The following is a 27,787-nucleotide window of genomic DNA, read 5'->3' as shown; positions in this document are numbered from 1 at the left end:
TGCACCAACTATTGGCTGTAGGCAATTGTCTGTATATTTTTACTTAATGTAGGAATGCGTAAGTGAATGTATTTCTTGAGCATAGTCAGGCTGATGCAAGTACTGGGGGGCTGTCTACACGGGACATAATAATGAATAGCTTTATACTCCCTAGGTCCTAGAAGACTTGGTACAAACCTAGTTTGATACAGTAAACAGGAAAAGATACACAGTTCTTTGCATAAGAAGTTTTATTTGTTTTAACAAAAGCAGAGTTTTTAACAGCAGCACTCACTTAAGAACCCTTCTGCCTCCTGAAGCATTGCCCTTCAAGAAGAAGGGTTCTGGATGCCAGCTGATCTAAAACCATCCATGTATAGTCCAACAGACAGACAAGCTTAGCCAAATCATACATTCCTTCACCCTTTGAGTGACCATCATGACTCTCCTGATATCCATGGTGAAAGTGCAAATGGCACGGAGCTTGCCAATGAAAGGTTAACAGTACAGACTTTTGCTCTACAAGCTTCCCCATTTACTACTGTGACTGTAGTCCAGGTCTGAAAGGACAACAATCCCCTGCTATTCCAGGCTTACTCTTCTCAAATTGAAGCTGCTGGTTTTGTCACTGCGTGGCTGGATACAGTGCACAAATGAAGTGCAATAGTTTTGGTGCTGCTCAAGAAACAAGACATCCAGCTGGTATCAGCACTGAAGACATTATCTTATTCCTCCCCAATTATTTCTAGGCACCTTCTGTGTATAAGCCATGCTATGTGCAGCACATGTTTTAAAAAAGTCAAACCTATAAATAACTCCCCACTACTCTCTTCTCCAAAAAGATTTCCCTAACTGTACAGCACACACATATATAGCTCTCTAACTGAAGTTTAAAAAAAAAATAAAAAGTGAAGCACCATTACCAAGGCAAACTAATTGTTACATAGGTAGCAGGCATTAACTTCTGCCTGACAGCTACTCATGCTCAGGTAACACTTCAATCCCTTGAACAGCTTTTTTCTTAACTAGTTTCAGACCTAACCTGGCTCAGAGCTCTAGTTGACACCAGCTGGATCCCTTGTGTGAGAACAGAGGGGGAGGCAGCAATTGGACATCAATTGCATTGTCTTCCTCAGAGATACAAGGGAGGTAACTAGACCAAAAAAAAAAAGTGTAGATAACCCTCCACTTTGTATTTCCAGGCAGCTGGAAACCCAGCAGACAATGTAGCTGTTGCTTAACAAACACAGAAATCTACATTGTATGCCAGGTTCATGCCCCAAACCTGGACAGTCTTCCCATACAACCGATAAAAACAGCTGTGCACACCACAGTTCACAGTACATTTCCTCCCCTAATGCATAGTAGTCATGCAATCAGCCAAGGTGACTGTTTCAATACCTATCCTTTGCAGAAGAGGTTAAAGATTCTTCATTGAAAAGAGTGAATTTCAACTACCTTCTTCTTAGCTCAAATTTGCAAATACTCTCATCAGTTTTGATTACTACAAGCCCCAAGACTAGGCTACAGAAAAGACTGTTGCTTTCCAATAAACAACATCCAGGTATTTAATCTGATTCCCACTGTGAAGTAGATCCAACACCTCAGGTGGGGCCACACCTCAGAAGTTAACTTGTTAGCACTGTGAACTTGCTCTGCACCCAGGAGAGAAGATAAAAATCCAATAAAAAGTCTAGATAGAAGATATGAGATGTCATCAGAGACCCAGTAGCCAGATGTAGCTGCTGATTGTAAAGACAGAATCTACACTGACTACTGAGCGATTGATGGGCAACTACAGGTTCTGGGTTGACCGATCCACAGCATTAATCCGACAGGACCTGCAGAAACAATTAGAAAAAAAAAGAAATCAGTATATGAAACAGTTCTGTAGATAAGCCTTCTTAAAGAATTTCCTACAGTTGGTATTACACAGATTTCTTGTAGATAGTAAATAGAAAAGTGTGTTGCCAGAACAGTCACCTCAGGTATGCAGTCATTAGCTTTTATAATTAACAAGTACTCAGTGTTCTATATCTTTATTCTGAAATAACCTCTCATTCCCATGTATTAGTAAAGACCTTCTCCCAAAAACAGATAAGAAATGCTCACAAATATGAAGTAGAATAATAGCAGAACCAAAGTCACCCTAAGCTTCTCTTCAATCCTCCGACAATATTCTACAAGAAGCCGTGAATTATTCAAAACCAGGCTGTTCTTACCCTGTCAGAAAGGGCATTCAGTAAATAAAAGTAAACTTAAAGGCACAGAGGTAATCCTGAAATGGGGAAATGTATCCCACATTGCAGTGAAAAAAAAAAGTACAATTCCTACATAATTTAGCAGAGAGCAGGAGGGGAGCTGCTTAGAGTTAACTTCTATTAGAAATCAGTGCAGCATTTTGAGTCTTTGCATAAAAACTCCCGTTCATGGCAATTTGAAATCCTTTCATCTCTGGTGTCAAATGAAGGAATCCCAGCTCCTTTCTACCAGCTCAGGAGCCACTATAGCATAATGCAGCACATCTGAGAAAGATCCCAGTGGATACATGCCTAGCTTGGCCTTCCAATGGTAACCAAAATATACTCTAGGTAACTCCTTGAAGTCTTTGAGTAAGCGTTAAGATTTTTACATTACAAGAATTAAGCCAGTAAAGACATAAAATGGCTATCAAGCTAGAACTGCTCATTAAGTATTTCAAGTATTTGTTTAAATAAAACATTTATTTGGGAACTGGTAAGACTTTCAACTTCAGTGACAGAGTATTTTAACACTGTCACTGGCCTGACAAGTGGTTTTATAAACACAGAACCATAAGTGACTGCAAGAGCATTTTTATGTATTTTTAATCATGTAATTTTTTAGAGCAGTTTTACCACAAATGTTTGACTAGATTATAACAATAATATCAGTGATTAAAGACTGGTCTATTGGAAAGGAAATAACTGGAACAGCTTGCTATCAAATATTTCTGGAAGAGTGGTTGCTGTTATGCCCCCATTGTAAGAGAAGCACAAGAGGTGCATGCATACACCACTGAACTTTTCCACAATGCAGTTTCACAAACATCATTTATTAAGCATGAATCAACATTATTTAATCCCTATACAGTACCGATGCTAACCTCTGGAGCTTGCACAACTGACAGAAGTTTGCCAGGAATAAGTACGTAACACTGAAGCATGAGAGCAGCAGCCCTGAAGCTGGGAAACAAATACTGGCGTTTCTCTGCTGGAGAACTCACCTCAGTGATTTTCATTTACTGCAACCTGCCTGCTTCTTCCTCCTTTTGTAGGCAACACTTCTACACTTCCCTGGCTTCAGTTGTCCTCAAGAGAAGCCAACATAACCCTCTACTGTATTGCCACCATGCTCCAGCCTAGGGCTAGCTATCCCCGACCTCAGAACAAGCAACACTCCCAGCTTCCCTCCCAGTTAGGGCCCAGCAGCATGCAGGAGGAAAGGGCCATCCTACCCTATCCCATGCCAGGACAGAGCTTTTCCACCACAGGCACTTCTGGCTTGTGGCCACTCAGGGAAGTCAGAGGGAATATCTCCCCTCTGATCCTTGGTCAAGCAGGATCTGGAATAAGCCAGAGAAAGCAGTCACTGTGTCTTCAAGGAGAGGCCAAGAGGCTCAGACAGCAGATTTACAAGACTCTTGGTGTTACAAATGTTATTTTTTTTAAATTAAGAATTTTTATTTTAATGAAAACACTTCTGATTTATCATCAACTATTCAGTCATTTGTGAGTTTTAGCCAGGCCCCTTGCATCTGTAAGAGGAGCAAGTGAAGCAAGGGGAGGAACAGAGCTTCGAACCCAGACACCACCCTCCCTCTAAGGGCAGGCTATGCTGGGAGGCAGCCACCAAGCAGCATTTAAGACCCCCAGAGCACTGAAGCAGTGGGCCATGCATGTGCACCCACCACAGGAAAAGGTCAAAGCCCCCAGAAGACAAAGGGTTCATCACTTCAAGTTCAGGGCTCTCGCAGGAAAGGAAAGGGAGGTGGTTTGGGAACACCTCAGAGATGCAGGAGCTCTTCATGCATCCATAACATGAAGTCTCAAGCTGTACCATAAGCCTGGGCCATGGCTCCTCAGATCCAGTTGAGCCGTGCCTGAGTTTGATATTTGTGCAGACAGGAGCCTTACTGCTTCATGAAAGCAAGAAATACCAAGTTACTGAGAAAACCCCCACCATCTGTCATCTATAAAACCTCTAGGTGAAGCTTTTGACACTGGTGAACTGCACTAATATGAAGGTTTATTGCCAAAAATGCAAGAAGCAACTAAGCGCATCACCACATCAAGTAAAAATTAGAAAAAACCTACTGGATGCATGTTGTGCATCAAATAAAAAGACAGGTGACTAGGACACTTGTGAATCACCTCCTAACAGACTCCTACCTTTACTTGCTGAATCAAGATACACTTAATATGATTGAATGACCTTTATGTAGATCAATCAAGGCAAGAAAGGTAACTGATACATACACCACTGTAGTTTTTCCAGTTTGAATAAAGCCAATAACTCAGTTTTTTAATCAAAGTCCTAGCTGTTGAGTTGACAGGAAAGAGAACAAACAGGTCCTCATCAACCAGCTTTGCTGTGAGAGTCAGTCATATTATGGGCTAATACACTATAAGGATAGGGCTGGCACTGACAAGCATTAAAATCTGTAATGAAAACAGGGAAAAGCTATTCAGCATAAAGACCAAGGAAGGTGGGGAAGGAAGAAGGGAAACGCCAATTACTTGGGTTTGAACAATAGTTCTTTCCATGAAGTTACTGAATTTGGTAAGAGTTTTTTCTTCTGGACAGCACTGCCACAGGTTTCAAGTGAACTGAACACAAAGAAACAGGTGCCATTTTACCAGTTTGCTTAGAATCCATATTGTGATATTTATAACTCGGGCAGGGGCATGCTTTCAATAAAGAAGTCATTACCTGGATGTTGGCTTCAGTAACTTCCCCAACAGAAAGCAAGCCAGCAGCTCTGTAAGTTCAGAGCTGACAGTTTCACCAAGATTTAATAAAGCCATCACCAGGGACAGCCAAAACACTTAATTTCAGTGCACTGGCACTGCAATTGAAGAAATATTTCTCCATGCTTAATGCACAATACAAAGGAATTTCAGTATTTACCAAGCATGCCAAGAGCTTCTAATTACCTAATATGAACTTAGGCAAAGAGCCATTATGTCTTAAGTTCTGAATTCAGTAAAACAGATCAGTGCATTGTTTCAACCAAGTAGGCATACACTTTTTATAAAGGAAATGCATAATTGTGGAGTTCAGCTATGCACTGCAATACACACTACTTAATGAAATGGGAAAGTTAACCGAGGCGGTAACTTTTTTAAAAGCCCACAGTAATAATACAGAAGGTGAAACCAACATTAAATACAGGTGTCTAATTAAAACACATTCTTACACACATGAATTCCTCTGCAGTTACGTAATTACACCAGGGCCAGGATATCTCTGCAGCAAAGCATGTTTTCAGTGATTCCAGCTCCTGCATACCTCAGACCCTGTGACTGTAGTGGTCAAACCCATTCAGACCAGCTGATGGTCACTTGACTCTCCGCACTATTTATACATTGCTCCATTAAGTGAAGCTTCTGATTGGGCTGAATAGATTTACGAAAATCCTGCCCAAGCCATTTTTTAAATTGCTTTGCCAGAGAACACTAGAATGAGCAAGCCTAGGGAGGTATAAAGTTGGCACAGTCTTCTAAAACAACTTCCTAAAGGCAAAACCACTTGCATTCCCAGAGGCCAACTAGCTAGCTTGTTTTTAAAACTTAATTGCTGATAAATGCAAACACAGTTACCTTTAACCAGGACCTATTTTTGAGTTGACTTCACAGTCTTTGAAGGATTTCATACAAATACATAAGAAACTGGCATAGTTGTAAAAACCCATAAAGGATGCTGTAAATAATTATTTATTCTAGCATGCAAAAAGCCCCCTACAGATCAACTCAAAATAAGTTATACAGGCATAAATAAAACAGGTTTGATATGGAGTTAAGCAAACTGTTCACAGAAGTTGATGGAATAATGAATAACTGAGCCTACAACTTTGAAGAGTGGCACAAAGCTTCCATGGAAGGGTACATGCATGAGTTAAGGTTCCTAAGCTAGAGGCTTCTGTATGCTACGAAATTATAGAACCTCCTTTCTGTAATGCCTGCATCAGGACCACACTGTTCTGCAAGTGAGTAGCATTCAGTTGTTAGCTATTGTTAGTAAGTGCTTATACCCCAGTGCATTGTAACTGTCCATTGGATAGTAATATAATATGAGAAACTGAATTAACTTACCCACCAAATCACAATTTCACAAGCAGTAAGGTAATTTTTTATACAGACAGCAAACAGTGCTACTGAAGTTTCTGTTTAGGTCCGCAGTGTTAAACACCTTGCCAGAGGATTCCAGCTCAGTTCTTTTTACAAGACATATGGAAGGTAGCTTTCTGCACACTAATGGTATTACAGAAACACCTACAGTTAGATCTGCTTGTGTGGACACAAACCCAGTGTTCCTATGCATAAGGCAGGGTTACAGTGCAGAAGATTGCCAAAGTAGAAAAGAGGTGACAAGGGAAAGTGAGAAACCACACCCCCCCCCAAACTGTGCACTCCTGGGCTCCTCTTTTTAACCCAGACCTACACAGGGCATGAGACAGACTGTTGGCAGCCCCCATGCCTGTACGATAGGTTTGCCAGACTTGCTGCACACAGATATTACGGGCATACATCAGGGTATGGCACATATATGAAAGAGGCCCACCCAGCCATTTAAGAGGCAAGTGGTTGGTGCTCACAGCATATTAACATTGCTGTAGCAGAGATGCTAGGCAAGATTCAAATGTCAGAGAATTCTTTTGTCAAATCTTTAGCTAGCTTAACTTTTTCTAAACAGCATGCATGCACCTTGCAACAGCACACACCCAGTATGCCAAATACTAATAATTTGACTAACAATCTAACCAAAACATGAGTAGAAACTAAATGGGTTAAGCAAAAAATACTGTATTTTTAGTGCAGATATGATTCAGCTGAGATTAAGACTAAGTACTACTAAATTCTGATGCTGGCTGAAGTTACTCAAATAAGCCTCTCTCAATACCCCTACAGCACATAATCTTTGATGGCTGGGCTCTGAAAGCCCTACTATGTCCTTACTATGCAATTCAATTCAAGCTACCATGCAGTTCAAGCTTGCATAGTAACCCAGTCTGTGTGGAAAATAGGGGCCCTCATCTTTAGTAACACTGTCATTTATTCATGCTGGATACCTATGTGCAGAGAATTATCAGGGAAAGAAAATATCAATGTGAAATGGCCACCTAGTGAATAACTGAAAGCAAGCCAGGGATGACAAGTTTGATCCAGAAGTTGGTTAACAAGCCAAGTGGCAACAATTCCTAAGACTAATTCCCAGCCCTGACAGTGATCCTCCCGTATACTCCTCCAGGACTTACTTTAAAGATAATTACCCTTCCAAGTGCAGTTAGTACTTACTTCAGAGGAGAACAGCATTCATATGTTACTTAAACTTTGCAATATAAGGCACTTGATTATTCAGTTAGAGATGATGCTACAAAGCCACCTGGTCCTGTATCACACCCTAATAGGCAATAAGAGGGTGGTGAATATAAATTAATTTACTGTCCTTTTCCCCACCCTCTCCTCCTAATTGCCTTCCTGTGAAGTGAACTCAGCTGGGAGAGATAAACATCTCCCCCAACCCACTTTCAAACAAATGCAATATGAAGTTTACTACATTTATGCTGTAAACTTAAACTGTTTCTGATCACCTTACTATTCTATAACGAAAATAACTCTGCCACCCAAGCAGACCTGGGTAAGCTGAGGAAAGAAGATACAATAACTACCTAGATAAGAGTTTTAAATCAATTAGTTGTAAGCCTGTAGGATGGGGATCCTGGACTACAGACATGGTTTGGGCATTGTTTTGCCTTATGGCTCAGAGGGACTCACTTTCTCACTCTGAGACATGGAGTGAGATGACAGCCACCTTCCCCTGGTAAATGCTAGAACCATCTCAACAAAAAAGGAGAACAAGTCCACACAACATGTCACACCTGTTATCTTATCCAGCAGCAAACTTTACTCTGGAAACACAAGGGGCAAGTTACACATTAGGAAGGTCTGAGTGTTACATTATCCACATATAAATTAAGAAGATGCAGAGTCTACAACTAGAACATACATCTTAAGTAGTGTTAAGGTGGACATCTAAAAAAATCATTAGGGAACATTAAAGCTCTGAGAAGCCTGGAAATATGAACATAACTCCCAGATTACAGTACAGATGCAGTTAAGGTCTTCAGAAAATTTGAAATTAAATTAGAATAGGTATTCTAGGTAAGTGTTCTCCAAATTATTTAGAAGATGAAGCGCCTCACAACAAAAAATAAGGATCATAATTCTTTAAGTGTTAAGAAATCTTCACAAGAGAAATCTGAAAGCCAGGGACACATTTTATTTTGTCTGAAGATTATCACATGACAACAGCATGCTACTATGCCACAGAGACCTAAATGCATGTTTATCCCACAGCTCACATGACTTTGCTTCCTTTAGACCATCAATGGTAAAGAGAAAAACACCCAGTAGAAGAGCAACAGGTACAATGTATTAAGAAGCTTCCCAAAATAGATGTCTATTCTACAGAACCAGTGCTAATATTTACTGATATTAAATCCATATGAAGCACTACACACCAGCAAGTCACACACGGGTTACAGACACCAATTCACACAGCTCTTGATTGGCGATATTCTATATTTAACTTAAGAGAAAGCAGAAATAGTGATGTGTAAGGGACACTGGCATCAGTGCTTTTAAAGATGCTAAATTTCTTACTCCAAATTGGTACTCCTAGGCATATTGTAGAAGAAGTCACACAGATCTAGCTTTACAAGTTAACCAGTAGAGGAGTTTTAAAATACACACAGGACCAAGAGTCCATAGGGAAACAAAAAGATTGTGCCTTACTGGAACAACCATTTAAATGAAGATCTCCTCCCCATACATAAATATACAGACACATATGCACACTTGCACTGGAGTGATGAGATTAGGTAAACATGGACAAACAAGCACAGTAGCAGGGGAGAGAGATGGCTGTCTACTACTTTACCTTCTTTGAGTATTTAAGCAGAAAGACCTATTTGGATCTAGGACTGTACTACATGGGCCATCAGCTGACTTATTTAATAAGGCCCCTTGTGCTTGACATCATACAGATAATTAAGAGGCAGGCAAAAGAAGTAGCTGCATCCATCAGTGCAAAAGCACTCTGTACATACTGACCGCTAAACGGTAAGTTTTTAGAAAGTGTCACATTAACTAAGGTAAAAAGGCACAAAAGTCTGGGGTAAGTCTCAAGGATGCTAGAGATGCAGACAGTACTACTATTGTTGCTGATAAATTAAAGGCTATTTGTAACATACAAAGATGACTTTCACAGATTTTAGCAATGTAATACTAGAAGAGGGAGATAAATGGGATACTGCAGAAAAACCATAAAGCCACAAACTTAATAGGTCAAAAAGTATACGTGACCACATTGTAGTATGACGATTTAACTTTTACTTCATCCCTTTCTCAAAGAGGGAAATACGGAACCTGGAAGAGAAGATTGAACTTGCGGAAATATTTTGTGCAAGTGATAACTACCATGAAACAGAATAGAGGCAGCACCAGCTGGAGAAGCATCTTCTCCCATGGTAGATAAAATCTCCAGGCTGTTTTACCCACTCAGAATCTTGCCAAGATTATCCTCTAGTTTTTCCATAACATGAACTGTTTTTAGACCATCTCCAAGAAAAACACAAAAATTAGCCAAGGACTGTTTTTGTGTAAAATGTAACTGGAAGGAACCAAAAGAGTAGCTCATTTGAGTATCCAATTCACTGGGACAAGATACCTCAAGAATCTCAGGAATAGTCAGAGATTCAAAAATATATCCACAACAAAAAAATAGGAAGCAGTATTGTCCTTTGCTAAGGTGATCTTAGAGTGAAGAAGGCAAATTTATTCAGGGCAGGCAGCAACTATGGTAATAGGAATTCACAATACTGAGAAAAGAATAAGGACTAACATACCAGTGGGTTTGAAAAAGGACTCTTGAAGGGAAATCCCAAATAGTATGAAATATCAGTAATATTTAATCTTGAATGGATTGCTAATAGGTTCAGGTTATGACAGAACAGTAGACTACACGAATCACAAGGTTGTCCCAGTTTTGAACTGTATATTAAGCAATATCTCCTACCAAAACTTTGAGATTAACACTGCACTACAGTGTGTAGTGGACAGTGATTAAACTCATTCTGCAGTTTGAGAAGCTCTTCTTGGTGAGTTATGAACACTGCATTACAACAGCAGATCTTAACTGGAGCTTCTCATGACCTGGTTCAAATAAGCACTACTTCAAGGGTACATGGAAGTGCCCACGATACACAGAAGGATTTCAGTCTCCAAGTGGAAAGCTCTGCTGAGAAGCCATTATTCCCAGTTCCTAATACATGCTTAAACTACTCAAAACAGACCGTGACTACAGGCCATGTTATAGAAACATAGGCTATACCTGACCATTTAATCCAGTTTGATTTACTGCAACACCCACTCACTAGTCATTGTTAAATTCAGCTGCTTAATAGGACAGCTTGTCTTAAATGCAAGTATTACCTATTCCTAAGAATACCACTGCAGAGCATGAGCAAGTCCTAAGTATTCCTCTGGGAAGTTTTACAAGTTCTGTGGGATTGTTTGCTTTTTTATTCCAAGTATTTAAGGTATTCAAGTACTGCATTATCCACAGTACACTAGAGTAAACAAGAAAGCCTTTTTGAATCAGGCCTACTCCAACTCAGCAACTTCCTACTGAAAAGGGTTTTTCATTACCAAAGATACACCATGAAGAAATGATGGCAGAGTATACTCTAAAGGTAGAATTTTAAAGACCAAGCATCCAAGCAGGACAGTGAGGCTGACCAAGCAAACCAAAAACTTATTGTACATCTGAACACTATAAACATTTCAAAAGCCCAGAACTCAAAATGAACTTAGAGTAAGTATGAATTAGCAGAGGATACAGACCAACCATTTCACATGTGCATTTGCATCAGTATTGTGAATTAAGATTGCACTTCAGAACAGATATGGCTTGATGAGTGAGGTGGTCTCCATCTCCCTACAGCTGCAAGACATACTGATGTAAGTACATCAGTACACATTTTATTTAAAAAAAAAAAATCAGTAGCAATCTCTGTAATAAGCACAGAAGACAAGTGGCAAGGAGTTCTATATTCATTCACAGTAGTCTAACAGCAAGGTTACCTGAAGAAGGGAAGTTACATTCACTGCAAAATAAACCGCACAACAGTCAGGAATGTGTCGGATCCATTACTGCAATTAAATTTAATCTTTGAAGCAAAACCTTTAGAACTAGATTCCTGTTACAGGTCAAGATGACATTAAGAAAACTTAAATGTGGCCATATTAAATTCAGATCTCACACGGTATACTTTCATATACTTAATATCAGATGAAAAGAATAAAAAGGAAAGATGTCTTTGTAGTATAATAGCAGTTTAAAATTGTAACTATTATTAAAGCATATTTTAAAAACACCAGGTAGATTTGTCCTGATAAACCATTTGGTAAAGTCTAGATACGCCTGATATTTTGTAATGCACAGCAGTAACACAGGAACCACTATCAAATAGCCAGTCTCATTAATCCTCACTCTTTTCTAAAGGTGAGGGAGGAAGCCCAAACAAAAACATGCACATGAACAATTCTGATAGGCAGCAAGGCCAACAGGCACTCTTGACTTTCCCTTCTATGTCTAACAGCATGATCAGCTTCAGACTAAGCCTTAATTCTTTTTGTCTCTCTGCCCATGAGAGATTCACAAATACTGCTGTGAACATGCAAATTAAGGCATGAAAAAATTCCTTTTTCCTGTCAAAGACTGTAAGGAAAGCTGAACACCTTACTAATAAAGCAGAGTCACTCATTTACAACCTTTAGAGTTACTGATAACACAGCTTTTCCACTCTAATTGTTTTCTAACTATATAGCATAGTTAGCACTGTATATAGTGCACAGGTTTCCAGATAAGAGACCTGGGAGTTACATTTTCCAACACACATTCAAAACATTTTCCCATCATCTGTGTAGTAGCATTTTCTTCTAAATGAAGTTTATGTTGCCATTTGGAGGCTTGCTTCACCATTCCGCTGCAGTAGCCTTCTAAAGGCTCCCAGGGGAAACATCTCCCTTTTGTTGGCAGAATGCCTCATGCAGCATCACTGGGTAACCAATGGGGAAATCCAGGGCACTTTATGAATACAAACATCAGCACAAGATAACAATTAGGTGGCAGAGTTGCACATATCAATAAACTAGAGGAAGTGTATTAAAACAGTCACTTTGGAGATAATGCCATTCAGGCCTAGATCCTGGTATATTCCCAGCTTGTATAATGTGTACATAATCACAAGTAGTACATGTACAAAAAATCCACTGCAAAAGTCAGGAAGACTATAGTAAAGTTGTTTAAAACTAAGCCATTCTAAAGAGGCAAAGATTCAGAGTACAAGACAAACATTTTCAGTGAAAGTAATCCACCTGACATCTCAAAAAGAGAAACCCCCTTTTAATAACTGATGCCTTCAAGAGAATTTAGCTAAAGCTATATATTAAATCCTAGGAGGTGCAGCACAAGTGTTTTGTACCGCATCTTGCCATAACAACTGGGAAATAACACTACAGGTTCTAGTGGGTTTAACTGGTTTCAGTATTACTTACATGTGCTGAACAATTAAATGTGGCCTAAAATTTGTCAGAAGCTGTTTCTAACTACAATGTCTAGCTGACATACCACCAGTGGAGTAATGAATCAGTCATACACAGACACATCATTGGAAATTCTCCTGAAGAATAACCAGGCACTTCATCTTAAGGGCAAGAAGTGCAAACTATGAGGGAAAACAGACCGAAGCAAACAAGCATTCCCATCCAGCACTGCTCGAGAGTTCTGTTAGTGGCAGGACAGAGGAGTTCAAAGTTCACTTTCACAGTTGATGTGGGTTTCCTTTAAGATGCCTGGAAAATGACTATGTTGACCACATCCACATTCTGAAATACTTTTTTGAGAACTCCTAACGAAGCTTCAGCCAAAGGAACAGGAACTGACTCATTTGTACAGTACCCATCCACTGCACAGTCACTCTCAGATGTGTGCCGGAGATGCACGTGGGCAGGAATAAAGCAGTCAAAATTCACATTGTATTTGAGAGACTTCAGTTAGGGATTTTTGTATTGACATGCCAGCACTCTGCATGAAGGTGTGCTCACAACGCATCTTTATCACTACAGCCTGCCACTCACTGTCAGTGTCAGCTCTACTATTTCCGTTTCTGAACACAAATTTATGTACAGAACTGAAGACTGTGAGCTGAGCTCAAGACCATGAGCTCTCCGCAGTGTATTTTACTATTTGCAACTCAAACTGGCCATGAACAAAGAGATAAAGATAAATGAGCTAGCATGCTATGAGAAACTCTGTGTAGAGTGGAAAAAAAACCCAAGTGTACTATTTCAAATGGACTTGACTGTACATACTGTGTGTGAATCAGCTCATCCATAGTTATGTTTTACTACAAGATAAAACAGTTCTGAAAGTGAAACTTGAAAGATCCAACAAATCATTCCAATATTTCCGATTCACTTGGCAATCTTCAGTGCATTGGAAAATAGTATGCAATGAAGGAGGCTCTGTACAGGACATGTATACTACGAAGTATCACCTTGCGGCTGTTAGCTATGTATAGACTCGCAGAAAACAGGCATCCCATTTAAAAGTCAGCTTTCTACAAAATAGGTGTGCCACTAAGCCATTGTTTAAACCCACCGAAACTGCACTGAATCATTTCCCTGAATAGCATCACAATGAAGTGGGTGTGTTGTTTTTAAATCGAGGTGTCTGCTAAGCAAGTTCCTTTAACAATTTTTGATTATCAGCACATCCCCAAAGCATAAGACATATCTCCTAAATTCCATAAAAATTGCACTTACAAGCACAAGATACCAAAGAAGCAACTCTGCACCAAACAAATTAGGGAAGGTAAATGCCGGATTCCAGGACCTTCCAAATGCCTTTGGTCTGACTACAGAACTATGCTGCTCAGGATATCCATTAGAACCTCTGCTGCTCATATCTATCCGGGCTTCTGAATGCAACCCTTTAAAAAAAGGTTAACCTGACATCCCAGGAGTAGTTTTGCCAATGGTTTTGGCTCTCCAGGCTGTCACAAAGAAGCAGCTTTATCTACAATGTACAAGTGTTTTGTTCTGGTGGTTTGTTTTTTTTTTTTTTTCCCCTAAAGGAATATTTTATTTGACTAAGCTTCCCTGCCCATATCTAGGCACTTTTTAATTGACGTTCACTTATGTGGTATTGAATTGCATACTGCTCCTCCACCACAGAATTACATGCTCTTAACCTCAGCCAAGAAGTTAGAAAGTTCCAGTAGGCCAATTTATCAGGCAGCAAAAGTATATTGAAGGTGTTGAAACCAAACCAGTCATAATCTCTGAAGTTACACATTATTCATGGGGCATTCTGGCTACAACATGCACCTCTTCAGGCAGAAACTCCTGGGGAAAATACAGCACTCAGCTTGTCAATACAGCTTTTTTCCCCTTCCCTACCAGATCAGATAATCTAGCAGATGTGTTCTGTGCCTAACAGGAGAGCAAGACATGCCATGGTACTTCACAGTTAAGAGGCAATTAGACATTTCTTATTCAAATATAATGCCACCTTCTGTACTCATTTTCTAGTATATGATCCACTTATCTTTTTCAGAGGAATTTTTGCTATATAACAGTGCTACTAAAATACATCATTTCCAAGAAAGAGAAATCTAGATAGGTAAGTCATAAGAGGTTTCTTTTGTGGTGTAAGAAACAAGTGGTACATTTCAGTTTTTATTACATAAAGGTATCTCCTACAATAACCTTGCTGCTATTACTAATAACTACTAGAAGACAAGACATTGCCTTTCACATTCACAAGTGAACCATTACTCCCCATCGTTCTGCCTACTGAAAATGAGTGAACAAAACCAGCTAGGCAGTTGCAACTTTGAGCATCATCCTGACATCACTGTCCTTTCCCTAAGGTTGTGTATGGATTTCAGAGTCCCAGAGGTTCATTCTTCCTGCAGCCATGAACCAGTTGTGAGGAAGCGCTTTGGTTTTCTGGATGTGAAGTGAGATTTTTGCCTTCTCCAGCTACTGCATAACAGAAGGTCTTAGTGAGACCTGTTTGATATTCCTCAACTAACAGTTTCTAAGCAGTTCCAGAGAGGCAGGTGATCACCCAGCTACAGCAGTGCCACTATTAAGAGTCAAGCTCATGCTGCACCTGTTTGACCAAGGGTAGCATTTTTATGTTCTATATATATGAAGATGGAAAGCTTGGATATCATCAGTCATTTCAACCTCTCAGACATCCAAGCATCACAAAGTAAAGCTGGACTACTGCACCTGACAACAGTGAAGGAGACAGGACAACTAGTAGCATTCAAGTGAACAACTCCCTTAAAAGAAAAAGGGACAAGTAAATCACAGACAACTTCCACCAAAAGATTGCCTACACTAGGCAGCAGACCAGCAGCAGAGTGGAAACAAGCCAGTCACTTGACTTCCAGTTCCTCACCCCAGCCACAAGGCACATCCTCTTGTCTACTTGCACTAACAATTACTCCCAAGCGTTAACGACACTGCATTGCAGCACTGTTTAGCTGGCACCTACTAACCAAAGGTCAAAAACCTTTTAAGGATGCTCAGAAACCAGAAGAAAAATTCCCCCAAGCAAGGACCAGGGCAGTTCCCTGGTAAAGCAGTTTAATACTTTTGTAGCCCATACTGCAGTTTTTCCTCTCCAAGAGCATCAGAGTTTCTAACACCTCACTCTCCTTGTGTCCTACTCAGGCTCTCCCTATTGCAACTGCAAGTACTACTATGCAACTTACGTGAGTGTGCTACATTTCCTATAGTTTCCGGAAGAAAGAATAAACATTGGATTTCATTCTCATTCCACAGCTGCTTGTGGGGAGGGAGGCCTCCCATCCACTCCTTCCTCCCCTGAGGAATTTCGGCAGAGGGACAGATCTCTCCCAGCCAGGGCTCCAGCTCAGCTGCAGAAGCCAGTGCTGCAGCATGTCTACTTCAGCTACCACCCACCCAACCCCACCAGACACATCAGGCACTTTGCCTACATGTCATTTTGTATGACAAAATACCTGCCCATTTAGGGAGCTGGCATCCAGAAGGCTGGGTTTGCTATTGTTAGACATAAATTGGAAGCGCCAATTATTGACGATAATCTCAATTTTTTTTCATTCACTAGGGACTACATCAAGTGCAGACTTCATTTTTGAGGCTCATTAGTAACTACAGTGCAAATTGATCACTACTAGCACACATACTCAAAGCCCAAACAGTATCCAGCAGAACACTATTACTATCACTTACTTATTGAGAAGTCAGTGCTTTATCAAGCACCTAAAGAAATACCCACAAGCTTTTGAAGAGACACACTCAACTGATTTAGGAAGAATTATGCACTAAATGATTAGTGGTACTACAAATGTAGCCATTAATGATGAGTATTTACATATTACAACTCTCCTGAATTCATCTGGAAGCTTAAATAAGGCCATAGGTTTGAAGAGTTAAATATTTGTTGATGCTACTTGAGGATCTCCCCCATGCAAAGGTTGTCATTTTACTAACTAGTGAACTTGGTTAGAACTTTTCCAACTTGCAAGATTTGCCTGAAAATTTATCTTTCCATGTATTAACTAATTTAAGGAAATACCTCAAAAAGAGACCAAATTCTCAATTCTTTTAATTTCCAATTTGCTAGCACACAAACTTCCCCTTTGTGCTTGCAGGTGGATACTGGCAAATACCTCCTGCTTTTATACAAACCCAGGAATGTTATCATATGTTCATATTCACATGATCATGTCCCATTCAAAGCATTCAAACACCATTCTGTAAAGCACACCTCCAAATGCCAAACCTTCCTTATCACAGTATCATACCTTTTAACTAAGCCCAAAATATAAAGTGAGATTGTGTACAAATGTTATAGAAGTGTAAGTCTGTTCTTTTAAATATTTTCAATGGTATTATTCAGTGTTTTGTTTAATGTCTGTTCCCCCCAGTACAAATTAAAAAGACAAAGCAAAACAGGCCCCTCAAAACCACAACTACTCCAAGTATTTTCAGTGAAGATACAGACAGCATTTGCTAATAGAAACCATTTCATGTTTATTGCCCAACCACACACTTGTTGGGCAAGGCCAGCAAAAGATTAGTAAAATACAAATACTTAATTATTCACAAGTCATCCAGACCTGTGACGTTTTCCTTAAGGTGTGAACAGCTGGCTGCAAAATTTAGACCAGATGTTGCTCTTAAAATGAGCACTGATTTATAAACACAGTTTCACCACAACCAAGACAGCTACAAAACTGCACAGCACTATGCACCTATTTATAGTAGATATTTCTGATGGTGAAGAAAAGTGAAACATCTGGTTCAAGATGATTATGAAACAGATAAATCTCATCACTTAATAACTACAGAGCATAACTTTTCAATAGCACAAGCCAATGTGCAAGAACCCCAAAAGTCTGCAGAAAGCTACTTGCACATGTATAAGGCATATAGTTGTGAAGATGGAGTTTAGAATGACCATTAAAAGGCCAACAATTTTTTTTCTTCAAGCTGTTGATTTTATCTTCTCATTATGTAGAGAATAAGTCCAATCTGCAGATTCACTGGGAGACCTGCATTACTGTCTAGTACTAAAAGCAAGCATGTATTGTTGTAACACAAGCATTCACATATTCAAAATGCAGGGGGTTTTTTTTTTTCCCCCCTCCCTCATTGACAAGATCTTTGGAGACAGCCAGAAGTTATCAACATGGATGCATGCACTAATAAGAGTTTGGCATGGCTGGATATCAGGACAAAGCCAAATGTTTTAAGTTATGTGCATATGACACTAGGGTAAAAGCATGGCTTCTGAGTGTGATCAGCAAGACAGCAGCAAAACCTGCAACAGAACTACTCTGGCCTATAAAACTTATTTTATTTCTTGAGTGAACATTAGAACAGATCAACCATCATGTGCTCTAACAGACCAATAAAGCACATATTAGGAGTAGGGGAGAATCTGAACAGGGGTATACAAAAAGTATTTCCATTTGAGAAACATGCTGCCTGCTCAGTGTTTCTAGGCAATAGTTCTGTCAGATCATCAGTTTCCCTAGTTCAATACCCCATCCTATAATACATAGTACGAGCTGTGCCAATAGAGTGTACTTCTTCCCTAAACTTAGATGCTTGTTATCCAGCAACGTTGTATACTATAGTCGAAGATGAAAATTTTCACCTTGAAAAAGAAATCAGACTCTGTAGAAACAGAATAATTTCTAGATTACAGACAGTGCTCTCCTGTAAGCCACAACCAGTCCCAAGCTCTATTTAGGCAACAAGATGATCTGATTCTTTGAGACAGTGAGGGGAATATAACAGTGCACAAGCATATCAGCTTGAAAAGGAGGTTTAAACTGTTGTTCCTGGGCAACTAGTTGCAGTTCAAATTTATCACTAGGAGTAGTCAGGTTAGGCAGCATCTTTATTGTTAGGCAAGGCTACAGAAGGCAAGCTTTTCTGCAGGGAATTGCACTATATGCCTGTGTCAGTTATCTTTAAGAACATGTCAGAAACACAGCTATCAGGATTTGCTTAAGAACAGTTAGCCTAACCCTTTGGGCAGGATGATCATCCAGAGAACCTCTTATGCACTATACAGTTCTTTCCTTTTCATACCTTCTATTTGTAGGTCATCACTCCATCATCAACTTCAAAGCCATGCAGCAACTCTGTAAAGTTTCTGGAGTCAATTCATTCTTAAACTTTGCTTCACCCATCTGAGCCATAAAAACAGATTTTCTGTCCTGCGACTGTTGAATTTCTAAGATACTGCTATTTGTACCAGTAGATCACTTATTTAAATGTTACTCCTCATCAGCCTTTATGAGCAATACAAGATATTCACAGAAATGAGTGGATAATGATGTTTTGGCATTATGAACTGAAGCCACTATAATTACATTTATCATGTGCGCAGGAGACAGGAGTATTTAGATATACACTCCACCTCAGTCTACCCATCCAGTAGCTTAGGTTTAACTTTTTTTTTGGTGCTGAGGATTTTCAATAAGATGTTTAAAGCAATATTAACAGCCTATCACAAGCCTATACAAGTGCTACATCTCTTACACACGTATTTTGAAAGGTGTTTCCTTTCTCACAAATCCCAAGGAAACAAGTAACATCAGTTCAACACTTCAGCTCTTGCTGCGAGAAGTAATTTGTAAGAACAAATCAATTCAGACATAACCTGATCATCCCCCAAGAAAACTACTTCAGTCATATTACACTGCATTTCTAACAGCTATAGGTGCAGAAGAACTATCTGCAGTACTAAAGTTACAGATAAGTGAACAAAATGTTTCTGTGTTTATATAGAATGGCTTCCACATAAAGAATCCAGTTTTCAATTAGAATATAAAGGGAAAAAACCCTTACTGCTCAGAGAACTGCAGTCAAGATAAGTAAACCAAGGGGCAACTCCTCCTTCCCTTTACTATATAACAAATGCAACATATCTTCAAAGATTGGAAACAAGCATCCTTGCTTATTAAAAGCTTTCCCTAAGTTAAAGGTATCTAGAGGTTTAACAGCTAACCCAAAAAAACAATTCCTGGGCAGGGGAAAGAGTAACATTCTAAGAGGTGGTGAATCATAGTACTACCAAAAGCAATCCCCCACTGCCACATTTTGGGGAGGGGGGGATCTATTCAGACATTGAAATGACCTATGTAATCTAACCAGTTCAAGATGCTGGGGGGGGGGGGGGGGCACACACCATGCATTGGAAGTTTCCATAGGTCACTGTAGCTATTATAATGATTTCTGATCTCCCTCACTCAAAAACCCATTTGGTCAGAAAAAGCTATCTGTGTCCAGGAGGTGGGTGCATGTATGTGTGACACAGTAGAGAAGTGTGGCATGCACCAGCACATTGTCCAAGAACATCAAAATTAATAAGGAGTCCAGAATTTGCCGTTATCCGACAATTCTGTGTAACACTGTTCAGCACTGTTGTATCACACAGGCAAGCATCTCCACACATACACACCGTCTTGCCATCCACACAATCAAAATATTTTACAGAATCCATCCACTGCTGAAGTGCTACTAAACAACTGAATAAACCAGGGACAGAAGTGAGCCAGCCACATAACCCTTTCAGCATCTAAGATGCCAGCCGATGCAGACTACAATTGTCACCATAAAAAAAGCTAGTTTTATGCATATCTCATGTCTGCCCTTCTCTATATCAAACACCACCACTTGCAATCATTAATAAAAACAGTCATCATGACACACAGCAAAATTTACTTGTAGCAGTTTTAATTTCAGATTACCCCCCAGTATTTTGTAATTCCAAGTGTTTTCTTTTTAGAACAAATATTTTCATTATATATGCTCACAAAAATCAGACAGCAAAAACATACTAACAGAATGAACATAAAATGTGGTTTTGCATGAGATCATATACTACAAAACGTAAGGGTTTTTTTTTTTAATGAATAAACTGGAACAGTCAACAGTATGACACAAACCAAAATACAAGTAACAGACATGATCTAAACAGAATTAGACTGGAACATGTTTATTTAATTCCCAAAATTTCAGTTTATGCTTAAATCAGTCAGTCTTCACCTCATACAAGTATTTCAAAACAGGTGAGTGAAACCCAGTGGGAGGTAGCTGATCATTTTCTTAATGGACAACAAATAGACCCCAGTTACATTTTTTCGAGCTTTGACTATTTAAGCAGAGTAGTATGTGCTTTTTATTTTCAGGAGAGTGGGGGGAAGGGAGCAGGGGGACCTCTGGCAAGAATGCTAACCTTATGAATTCTTCCTCTGGAATTTTAATTGGTAAATCTATAAGTAAAAACGTACCCAGCTGCAGGGAGCTGCTCCCCAGGCCCACCCCAATCACAGAACCTCAGAGCCTTTTGCTCAAGCCTGAGAACAGAGCATTTTCCTTAGGTGGTATCCAGCCACACCTGAGCTAAGGAGGAGACTCTGACAGCAGAAGTTGGGTTACAGTCTTCCTGATTTGCAGAGGCACAGTGCCTCTAGAAGACATGCTTATCTCAAAATCTATTCTTTTTATTGCTTCTCTTATTAGACATTTCCTACTCATTTTTGCAATAAATTTAGCTACACAACAACCTTGAGCTCTATTTTTATATACAGCATTGTTCAAAGAGCTTCCGAAAATTGTATTAGGAAAGAGAGAAAGGCCTTTGAACAATTAAGACAAGCTTCATAACAGAAATGTAATCTCAACTCTAGCTAGTTTCTTTTTTTCCTTTTTGGAGAAATCTTCATGTGGGAGACAGATGAAAGCAAGAGATTTAAAAATAAGAAAACCAGTGTTTTATGCATCAGGACCAACCGATAAGGGCATGCTCTGGATAACACCTTTTAACCTGTAACTATTACAGCTCAAAAAGAAAGTAAAAAATAAAGCTCACCAAGTTCACAGCAGATTTGAAACGTAAGTTACCATTTCCACATAATACATCCACTCTTTACCGACCAATAGGCAAGGTCTACAATATATTACAGGCACTACTGTTTCCCATCTGACTTGCAGGCAGTTTTCACTGTAACAATTAATATACCGTATTTCAATAAAATGGAAAGAAACATTTTCATATGCACCCGGACAGTAACTTGGTTTCTTTAGAGTTTCTAGCATCACACTATATTCAGGAGTAAAAACCAACATTCTGAATATTCGAGAGACACATGTAACACTACATGTCTGCCTTGAAGAGAATAATGCCTCTGAACTATATTACATTTTTTTCTAAATACTTAGGAGGATATTAAGTAACAGGCACGTGGGAAGTTGTATCTAGTTTTAACATGCAGAGAGCAAGCGATTTTGCCTAGCTAGTGGTTTAAAGTCACTTCAGTTTCCACGCACAAAAAACAATAGCTAAGCAAACTTCGCCCAGCCTGCCGCTCCAGCCTTCCCCTTTCGGCAGGAGCGCGGACCCCGGCACACGGCAGACATTTCGCTCGTTACAGCTCACACCTGAACACCACCGATCCACGCTCGCACCTTCCACGGAAGGCGAAAGAAGTTCAGCCACGACGAGGAAGTCGCGGCCACACACGTGCTAGAGCTCCTTTTAGCCAGACAGGGTTCCGAGAAACATCCGAAAAAAAACTTCCCCCTCCACGAAGAGGGGGGGAGAAGAGGAGGGGAGGGGGGAGAAAAGGGGGGAGGGAGAGCGGGGAGACCCCCGACACCCCCCCCCCCGCCCCAGGTGCGCTCCCTTCCCAGCCCGCGCTCACCGCCTCGCCTATAGCCGGGAGCTCACGGCCGCGGTACAGAGCCCGGTAACGCCGCCCGCCCGCCCGCCGATCCCCCCACGAAGCGGGCGCAGCCGCTCCTCACTCACCCGTGCCGTGCCGAGCGGCGCTTCCTGATGACAGGCGGCTCCCGTGCGCCCCGAGCCCCGCCGGGCCAGCCCCGCCGAGGGGCGGCCGCGCTGCCGGGGCGGCGGGCAGAGCCCCGCGGCCCTCCGGCGGAGCCCGCAACCGGCGGCTGCGGCGAGAGAAGGGAGCGGGGCTGCGGGCCAGGCCGGGCCGTGAGGGGAGCGGAGCGGAGCGGGGCTGCGCGCCCGCCGCCGCCGCACGCCGCTCTTATAGCGACCCGCCAATTAAGGTCGGCCAATCGGCGGGCGGCAGCCACGTGACGGGGCAGTTCCAATTACCGCGGAGAATTTTCTGAATTAGCGGGGTTACACAAAGGACACTCATTGAGGGGGAAGGAAAAAAGGGCAGCGAGCGGGAGCGGGAACGCCCAGCCGGAGCCTGCTGGTGATTTAAAGCAGGAAACTCCCTCGCCTCACACAGACACGGCCGCATTCAGCACCGGCCAGCATCTCCGCGGGAGGAATGTCTGGCGCACATTACGCTAATCCTCGCCCCCGAGGTTGGGTTTACACAGCCATCGCGGCCATCGCCTCGCTCTCTTCCCCCTGCCAAGGCGCTGGGTGGACTGGGGGGGGGGGGGGGGGGGGGGGGGGTAAGCGAAAACCAGCACCTCCCGCCTCACCGCGGAAAGAAGCCCCGTTTGTTAAATCTATCGAAGTGTTTTCAAGGATAAGCTGGAAATGGCTTGCAAAGCAAAGGCTGGTGGTGAGCGGTGCGCCGGCACCGCTCCGAAAAACTTTTGCGTGCAGCCGATCACGCGAGTCGATAAAAAAGGGAATTATGGAAAGGCGCTGAACAATTAGCCATTACCGGCTCTCCGTGCCAGAAAAATGCGCCCATGCTAACTAACGCTTTACGTTTTTATTTTGAGGAATCGCCGCGAGAAGAGATGAATAGCATGTAAGAAACAGACTCTCGCTTAAAAGCAATACCGAAAGCCTCACCTGCCCACAAACCCTCCAGCAACGCAGGCCGACACCTCCGAGCGCCTTCGGCGCCTGCCTGGGACAGGCCACCGAGCCGCGCTTCTTCTCCATTTTCCTACCCTAAAGAAACACGTGTGGCCACGAACATCACACGGGCGCAGCGAACGCCATCCGAGGCACAACCGGAACAACGGCGGGGCTGCCTGCCGCTGACAAGCCTTGCCAATCCCAATTTATGGGCAGGAAACGTATGCCAGGACAAACCAGTCGAGATGACTCAAATCGCCTCTCCCCCACCCTCCTGTTCCACAGAACAACAGCCCTCTTTAGCAACGGAGAGTAGGACCTCTTGGAGGAATGACTCAAAGTTGCTCTCGGGGGTAGGGGGAAAAAAACCCCAACCGAACAGAAAACACCCAATCTCCCCCCTTTTCACATTACATTAATTAAACACACAACAACCGGCTTGAGGTAATAAACGCAATCAAGACAAAGAAATCTAGTTTTACTGCGAGATAAGTTTACTGAGGTCAAACCCAAGGGAAAACTAATCTAACCACATTTTCAAATTGTTTGGAATATTCCATAGCCCAGTGAAACCATAAAATGACAAAAACATCCTATCCTAGAATAGCATGAGGATAACAAAAAAACGTTATGTTTAATTAAAGGCAGATGACCTAATAAAAATTTCACACTTGCACTGTATGCATATAAAACTCAGTATCGGGTTTTCATCTATTGCAATTTTTTTTTTTAAGAAAATGATCATACGGTTTAACCTTCAGGTGGTATTTTTTATCTTTGATTAAAGTGATTTGATTAGAATAACAGATATCAGAATACTTCAAAATTTTAGTCTTTATCCTGTCATGACCATTAAGCCAGTAAATGATTTTAAGTAACAGATAGTCAGATTAGCTTATGGTGAGTTACATGTTCCATCTTCTTGAGGGACAGTGAGGAAATCTCTCTCAAAATGGCCATGGGCTTTCCATTAACATAAAAAATGGGAGACGAACTGCCCACTCTTACTGGAAGTTTAATGATAGATAACAGAATTGAAGAAAAGACCTAGGACAACAGGTGTAGCTGAAGAAATTAGGGACTGGAAAGCAAACTGGCCAACACCTCTCTGATGATTTTTTGAACGTGACCATATCTCTTTCTTGAAAAACAGCTGCAGCTTCTCCTCCGCTCCTGCAATTGGAAGGTTGTTCCAGAAGTCGCTTCTGATGATTTGGACCTTTTTTTTTTTTTTTTTTTTTCAAAATTTCCATCTTAAACTTATTCAGGGCCAGCTGTTGGCACAACATCAAATGATCAGCATTGTCCTCTCTTTGCTAGAACAGTGCTTTTCCTTTTCCTGTGCTATACCACAAATGCCCCCATTCTTCCATTCTGCAGCTCGTTGGTAGACAGCAGTCATATCTGCCTTCGACTCTGATATTTAAGCCTAATGATTTTATCACACTTCATCTCTGAGTTCTTCCCAAAGCTTTTATAATGAGGTTCTTCATGAAAATAATTTAGATTAAAGCAATCAAATTATTTCACTGTTCTTTTTGAATGGAAACTGTGACTCAGATGAGCCAAACACAAAATATTCCACCAAAGTATTCTATGTATAGCATTTGTGTGAATTCGTATGGCTGAAGCCAGCCAAATAACATAAGTACTCCATAATGGAAAAGCTGATTAACCATTATAAATATCTCAGAAGTACATCTGAAGGTAAATTCTCATAATATCCCTGTGAAATGGTAGACCTTAGTCTCCTTTGAAAAATGAGAAAAGAGAGGCCAAATGACTTGACCAACGCCACAGAAGTTTCTATCAGGAACCAAGTTGCACCTAAGGAGCTCTTGGCTCCCTGTCCCACGCTGCATCTCCTGGAGCACGCTGTGCCTCTCACTCCAACCTAATGCCGAGCTGGATGATCTGCAGTCACCTTCTATGTGGCTAAAACATAACATTAAAAAATGATAGCAGCTGGTGCCTAATGGGGCGAGGTGTGCTTTTGTTGTTGACCTCATTGTTGAGAAAGACTTTTTTGGTAAAGTCAGTATATTTTATGGTGATAGCCTTTTAACTTTTGTTAGAGGGATTAGGGTCAGAGGCTGAGACTTTTGTCCTACTGCAGAAAAGAAACGCAGAAAGGTGCATCACTGAATTGCTGGCAGTGATGGTCTAATTTCAGCAATTTGGCTATGCAAACATGACTGAAGTTCAGCTGGATTCTGTCTGTTGTACTTTCTGCGAGAGGGGTACTTCATTTTAACACAGAAACACGATTAGAGCAGGAAGGGAGAGAACGAGGAATGTGAGAGGCAAGGCACTGTTCTCTTCAGCGCACTCCACGCATCCTCACAGACAAAAGTGCCCACCTATTCTCCTACGGTTTACTCTGTTGACTATTTCCTCAGGAGACCTGTTTTTCTTTATTGTTCCAGCAGAGCCTGTTTCCTGCTGTACTCAGCAATTCTCCTCTCCCAATAGGGAAGTTTCCCTATTTTTCCCTTTTGACTTTCTCACCTTTGTGTCTTGGTCCAAACACAAGGGGTAAATTGCCTGATTCCTTTTAAGATGCTCATCATTGGTATCGGACACAGGGGCCATCCAGTTGATGACACAGGTAAGGGGGCCTGATCCAGTCGAGGTTTCAGCACCCCACAGTGCTGCCAAAAGCCACCACCTACCACACCTTAGGAACTCCTGTTCCATATGGAGTTAGACAGCCCAAGCTAGACAGTTCCCATCTTGCATAAAGCAAAGATGCAGGAGAAGGAGAGGAAAAGGCCACAAAGAGACCATGCGGGCAGACCACCGTTCCCTCTCCAGGTCAAGTTTATTCATGACAGTACATTGTGACCAGGACTCAAAGTATGGAAGTCACTTCAGGACTGGAGAAAAGAGCAGATGCTCTGTCCTTCATGCTTCCCTGAGGAGGGAGTGAGCTCCACAGTAAACAGACACCACCCTTAATGCTAATTGCACTGAAGGCCCTCCTCTGCCGGAGGGGAAGAGCCCAGCCCACAGGGAAGCACCCAGCATCACTGGGACGTGTGAACTAGGTACACAGTCACAGACCATGGACATGTGTGGGTATATCCATAGTTTCCTTATAGTACGTACACGGAAGCATAGGGTGTTAGGGAGAGGAGGAAGAAATGAATTTTCTATTTTCTCCCCTATAGATCCCCTTTCCTTTTCTTGAGTTATCTCTTGCCTTTATTGAAAAAGTAAAGCTTGTAAGCACAGAGCTAATGAAACATGCATCATTTAACTAGTAAGTTAATAAGTTAATCTTTTCTGGGTAAACAAGTGATCTAAGCTCTGAGGATCTTTTTTCTCTCTTTGATTTCTACCCTTAAGCTACCACCTATTTGTCTCTTTTAGTAAGAGTGGAAGGGCTGCGTTAGCGTGCTTGGTTAAAAGTACACTTTCCCACCGACTTACACAAGTTGTGGTACCTATTGTGAGTGATTCATAGCATCAGTGCGCATGAAGTCCTCTGTGCTCAGGGTTATATACATAAACACACGTGTCAACTTTCAGAGGCACTGAGCTGCTGCTGATTTCCACTGAGATTGTTGGACTGCATCACCTCTACATACCAGATCTCTGTAAACATCTCTTTTTCATGTATAGAACATCTCCTTTGAATGCTTCTAGTGTCTGATCACAGAACTTGAGCTGTGTTCAGCCTTCAGCTCTTAGGAACCAGGGCTTGTCAGATACAATGGTGAGCAGAGCCGTAACATTCATACTTCCAGTGGTAGGTGAAGACAGAAGATTGCCATCACCCATACAAAGAGACATCTGACACAAGCTGTAGGAAGCAGGACACACTGCTATCTCTTCTTGGGGAAAAGCTTGTTAAGGTCTAAAAGTGAGATCATTAAGACTAATTAAGAAAAAGACAAAAATAATATTAAGATAAGCTTTTCTGGTACTCCATTTCAACAAGAATCCCTATATATGGTTTCCTCAAAAATCTTTTTTTTTTTTGAAAGACAGACTCACAAAGACAAGAACTTGAGCAATTTTAGCATCGCTTGCTGTAGCTTTGCTAAACTGCTAAAAGCAAGCACGTCTCAAGACTAATACCGTACTGTTGTCTGTTAAAGTAACATGAAAAACAGAGTAC

The 27,787-nt window shown here is 41.2% G+C and overlaps 1 long non-coding RNA gene across 1 annotated transcript in view; it reads right to left on the bottom strand.

The window, feature by feature from the left end:
* Window positions 1–215: 215 nt before the first annotated feature.
* Window positions 216–27,787, bottom strand: part of LOC115344084 — an 87,180-nt gene continuing 59,608 nt past the window's right edge. Inside the window, exon 5 of the long non-coding RNA XR_003924410.2 lies at window positions 216–1,820. This is a non-coding gene — a long non-coding RNA (uncharacterized LOC115344084). The remainder of the gene's footprint in view (window positions 1,821–27,787) is intronic.

Source organism: Aquila chrysaetos, chromosome 7, assembly GCF_900496995.4.
Source record: "Aquila chrysaetos chrysaetos chromosome 7, bAquChr1.4, whole genome shotgun sequence".
In the NCBI taxonomy this organism is placed as follows: Eukaryota; Metazoa; Chordata; class Aves; order Accipitriformes; family Accipitridae; genus Aquila; species Aquila chrysaetos.
This window is presented reverse-complemented; position numbering and strand designations above follow the sequence as displayed.